Below are 6,000 nucleotides of genomic sequence, written 5' to 3'. Positions count from 1 at the left end.
GGAAGTTGATGCATTTTCAGATTATTAAAAACTCTTTTGCTTTAGTTGGCTGCTGTTTTTTTTCTTTTTAACTTCATCATTAACAATAGCTGAGTTCTGTCTGTAGCAGAACTAGAACTACTGTTGCACAAAGAGAAACTAATTCAAGACTGCTGTTAATAGTTTGCCTTGTCCTGAAACATATTAATAATTTAATGACTTCATTCCAAAAGCTTTTAAATTTAAAAATAAAATTAAATACAGCAACAAGAGTAAAATGTGTGCTGCAAGTGTTAGTTGTTGTTTCAAATATTTCTCTCCTGGAGTTTTGAATTTTTAGGTATTTTCAATTAGAAATGCAGTTAAACATTAAGCAAGGGAAATCAACTCCGATGAACTGAGGAGAGTGACTTTTCTTTCATTTCTGCACCTGATGCAATCACATTTATGTTCTATTTGTGTTCCATTACTATGACAGTGACAATATATGTCATTTGCTGTATCTCTGTATTTAACCTTTTAATTTGTTATTCATGTCACTTGGTGGTAGAGAGGAACTAGCAGAAAAGAGTTGTGTATTTAGAGTTATTGTAGCGTAGAGTACCATTAATTATACAATGTAAAGTTTTAAAGCTCAGTAATTAGTTTGTGAGATAAATTATAGCTGGGCCTTTGGATTATTTTTGTAAGACTGACTTCCTGCAAATTTTTAAAATTGTCCATTTAACCCCGCTGGGTATGTATGACCTTCTGTGTATACAGTAAAATTTTATGAGTTAGAAAAGTGGCTTCAGGTTTATACTGCAAAATGATGTGCCCATGTGGGTTCACAATCCTGGCAGGCCTCTTCACATATTAAACACTGATAAGGCTCCTGATTGTGTTGTTATCAAATGAATGAGATGAAACAAGAGTTTTGAAGAAGACTGATGTATTATTGTAATTTATATGTTTCCATATTGATGATTTAAATATATTGTTTTCTCTTCAGTTATTGCAGAATTCAGTATTGAACTAGATTCTGCACTGAATATTTGGTCATGTAGGATAGTTGCAAAAAATAAACAGTAAGAATTATTATACCTCCTGCTAAATACTTGAACATTTCATAATAGAAAACTGACTGGTTTCTTTGATATGTGTAAAACATCAGATCTTAGCAGAGTCTAGATGTGTGAAAATTCATGAATGAAAGCTATCATAAGCTGACAATAATTGTTAGAGGTGGTCAAATAATTGTATTTAGGACAATGCAAACGTATCTATATGAGAATGTTCAATTCAATGTAATCTGAACCAGTGGTTCTCAACCTTGTACGATTCATGGACTGTTAAAAGTGTGGCAAGTTTTCCAAGGACCAGTACACTGTTCAGTACAAATAGTAGTTTACAAATGCAATTATCACTATCGTGTTTAAACTAATTTATTTACTTCAGATATAATCTTCTGCTCTATGATACTTTATAGTATTGTAAGTGAATAGGATTTGTCAGCATTTTTGAGGAGCTTAGTGCTCTATCTTCAGAGTTAACAAGACTAGGGTGAGGATGTGCCCAGATTATATAAGTAGGGTGTCATTGATAATGGTCATTCAGAACCACATAAGAAGCAGAGAGACTAAGCAAATGAGCCCTATTTTAGGAATGGTAAACAGGAAATTATGAGAAAACACCTCTAGAGCTTAGTGTTTTTAAGGACTAGCATAGTGTATATCCATTTAAACAACAGAATAATTGCAGATTGTTGGTCAGCAGAAGACTATAAGTGGGAAGTAGCTTAAGAAAGAGAGATGGGACACTTCCTGAAATCAGGGATGGAAGCGGAGTATTCACTTAATTTTTTGGAAGGGGTTGCATCTATTTGCCAGACTGTATCAGTGTTTGTTTCTCATCATTAGGTTTTTGTGACCTATTATTTAGTATATACTTTTGGCTTTCTGGGTTCAGCTGCTTTGTGTTGAAGTTGTTCCAATATTTCAGCATGTATTGCAGTTGTCTTCTTCAGAGTGAAAAATAAAAGAGTATGCAGCCCAATATGTAGATCTCACATTGGAATTAAAGGTGTAGGTGTGGAGCATGGTTTATTCAATGGAAAGGGACTGTGCCCTGATATGTTACATTTTGCAGTGAAAGTAAGTGTGGGGGTGTGGATTGTGGTGCTGTACATTGGGAAGGAACCCTGTGGTTAGGAAAATAATTAGGTGGGTGATACCAGTCATTACCTATGTTCTCAGTAACTGATGTTTGTACCATGACTCTACCTCGTCACTTTAAGATTTGCAGTGACCAACCCCAAAACTCCGTGTCCTCTTTCTCGCCAGTCCATCAAGCACCATGTTAAAAACAAAAGGAGAGAGGGAAGGTAACAGTAATATTCAACACTGGCTATTCAGATGCTGAAAAGAAATTAAAAAGTTCACTAGTCTAATATCCCTTTTTCAGCTCTGGTGAAATAAATATTATGTAATACTAACTAGAAATTTGAATGAGCAGCTGTCCGTGGATCTCTGGTTGAGAAACAGTGGCCTGTATGGCTACTTTGATAGCCATGTTAGAATAAACAGAATCATACCTTGTAAATGGACTGAAAAATTCCAGAAGACCATACATGAAACAAAACAAAGAAAATGAAGGGAATCCTTGATATGGTTCTAATAGCTTATAATGGCAAATTCTTGTACGGTATATTTAAAGAGATTTGACTTTCAGATATCCTTACTCATAATTCATATTCTTCCCTGTTATATTTTAATATAGGACACATTATTAGTGTAAAATATGCAGAGGCAAATATAGAGAATAAGATGGAGACTCCTGTATCAAGTAACTGTGGACTGTTCAACAGAAATGTACCTGATAACCAACAATATTTCATTTGTATTCTAGTTGTGAATGAAGTGATATGTGAGTGTAATGTTCTACCACATTTCTATAGTGTCCTTTTATAGATACTATATCATCTGGCAACCAAAACTCACTAAGTTTTCTGATATCAAAATAGATGTACTTATATAGCAGCCTGTTTTGATCTTTTATATATTTCAGCAAAGTAAATTCATGATATATATGTTGCCAGAGCATGTGTGCCCAGGGTTGACAATAACGTCATGCTACCTTTCTGAAATCTCAGAGCTGCAAAATTGGGACTTGGGAACTATTGGCTGCAGACATACTGCATAAATGTAGAAGTGTGGTGTTAAGTCCTGTTAGACTGATCACAAAGCAAACTGTTCCAAAAAGAGCCACTATGAGATTTAGGGAAAGATTTTGGTTTAATTTTTTAGTTATTTAAAGTTGCAAATGAAAATTGAATTTCATTCAGCTTTAAACCCATGAAATCAGTGAACTGTAATCAATAGCTGTAAAGGAGCCATTCCTAAACACAGATTTTCATATATTATTTCTTACTGAAAACCGTCACAACACAACAATCAATAATACGTGTAAGTAGCTCTAGGAGATTTTCATATACGTACTGAAAATAAACTAGAGGTTTGTATGAAACTCAAAATAATACTTCAGCCCCATGTCATAAGAATTTTTAAGAGTTGAATTTTTATCACAGATATTACATGGATATTTTTGCATGCTAAAAGGTTAAAATATTGTCAGAAGGAATTTTTCTCACATTATAGCCACTGCTACTGGAGAGAGACAAAGCTTAGTTTATGACATGCAACTGACCATGTTCTCTGTATAGCCTAGGCATTCTATATAGTACATTCTGAATATTAACCAATAGTGGGCAGTGTTCTAGTGTTAATATCTTACATAACTTTTTGTAATGTCCAACTTTTGATATGAGTATTGATATTTTTATTGCTTATAGGATGATTTAATCATAAAATGTATCATAAGAGATGAATTTGTGTTGATAAAATGGCGTTTAATGAACCATTGAGCACCACATTATGAACAAATCATCATAAAGAATAGCACAGCGTATATCATCTGTCTTTCCTTGTAATTGAATAGTTCTTTTAATGCATCTAATGTGTCAGCTCAGTGGTAATGCATGTGACTTGTATTTTGGTGGTGGCCAGTTTTAATTCTGCCTGACGTTTTCATCTGTCTTTCCAGGTAAATACGTTCATTCAGCCTTTCCCCCACTACCCACTGCACTGTAATTCCCATATCTCATTTAGCATTGCATGATCTCTGCAGATGATACATTGTCATGAAATCATCTGTCATTATCCTTGTCCGTCTTGGTCATTTATACTAGTTTAACTTTTTCTAGTTCTCTTTGTTCTGCTTCCTTTTATCTTCCCATTCTGATTTTGTATCATCGTGTGCCTCCCGCCCCCAGCATGGCTGGTAGTATTTCTTCTGATGGCATGGACCCTCTCTCTTTGCTCATCAGCAAAACTTTCTATCCCAAACATGATCTGAAACCATGCTTATCATATAATCACATCACTTAAACCAAGAACTAGTTCATTCCAATTTCTGAACCTGAAATTTTAATTTTTTACATGATTCTTATATAACTTGCCTATTTTTTCTCTTGGGCCTATTCCAGTGATACTGCTGTGCTGAGTCACTAAATTCCCTCATCCTAATGCTTTCAGATACTTAATTTAAATGCCCTTTATGTCAGGAGATGTTTCATTTTACTATATTCTATAACATTTCGCGTGCAAAGGCTCGTTCTCTCTCTCACACAAAATGTGGCATTTTTTGTCAATCCCCGAGACCCTCATTGCCTAACTCTGTAAACACCAAATATTATCTTTTGTTCTGTCTTTCATATGTCTCTCTTCAGCCTTCAAACTCAATTTTCATTATCTACATTTTGAATGTCTTTGAGAAATACAGTGTGAAGTAAATGGGCAGTTTAGGATATTAGATAAAGAGGTTCCATGTAATTTGTACAGGTCACCTAGTACTGTCAGAGTAGTGAAATCTAGAAACAGTGGGCTGGGCATACGGCCAGGTGGGAGAGGCTAATACATTCAGAAATTTTATGGGAAACATCTTGGAAAATGGCCTTCAAAAAGGGAATGATAAGATAATGTTAAAGTAGATCTTAAGGATACAGTTTGTGAGGAAGGAGGTGGGTTGAACTGACTCAGGATCATATCCAATGGCAAACATTGATATTAGCAGTGATGAAACTCAGAGTTCTGCTGCCACATTTAGTTACTATAGGATTCTGACGATGGTGTATAACACACAGAGATACTGGGTTTTCAGACTTTATCCATCATCCTGGTTTTTAAAATAACTAAGAAAAAACATGATGTTTCGGAAACTGGATCTGTTTCTGTCCTCAGGTGAGGGAAAACACCTGGACAGTGATTGAGGCTAGCTCTTTCTAAGGGACCCAACAGAATAGGTGTTTTACCTCACCTGAGGATGGAAACAGATCCAGGTTGTGAAATGTCGTGTTTTTTCTTAGTTATCTTAAAAACCAGGATGATGGATAAAGTCCGAAAACCCAATATCTCTGTCTGCTGCCACATTGTTAGATCTGAACTTGATAGAACTGGCTCTTGTCTTATATGATAATAGATGGTCTTTGGGTTCCAGACAGCCAGTTAAATAACAGTGCTAAATGAAGACCCTGCAACATGGCATCAGTTAGATTAATAATTGGAGAAACACTTAATCTGATACATAATTGGAGATATCCAGACAGATACCATCTACTGTGGGAGTTTTTGTGTTCATTCAAATGCTGAGAGTATACCTTCAAGAAGGAAATAACTCTTTCTCCTTCCATTTCTGTTTTGACTTCAGGCATCTTAATTAAAGACACCATGAACAGTAAGCAGGGTGACTTGTATTCATAAGATATCTGATTTGACTTTCATCCATAAAACCAGCTACTTGCTGAGATTCTTTGTCAGTAAATAGTACCTTCAGAGGCCATAACCATTTCCTTCCTAGCCTATCAGACTTGCCCCATGCTGTGTTTTTTTACGCATTCTATATCCAATGGTGTGGCAACCCGTTTCTTGCCCTGTAATTGGATCTACTTGAATATAAGAATAAATTATTATTATTATTATTATTATT

The sequence above is a fragment of the Cryptotermes secundus genome, unplaced genomic scaffold (genome assembly GCF_002891405.2).
Source record: "Cryptotermes secundus unplaced genomic scaffold, Csec_1.0 scaffold117, whole genome shotgun sequence".
In the NCBI taxonomy this organism is placed as follows: Eukaryota; Metazoa; Arthropoda; class Insecta; order Blattodea; family Kalotermitidae; genus Cryptotermes; species Cryptotermes secundus.
This window is presented reverse-complemented; position numbering follows the sequence as displayed.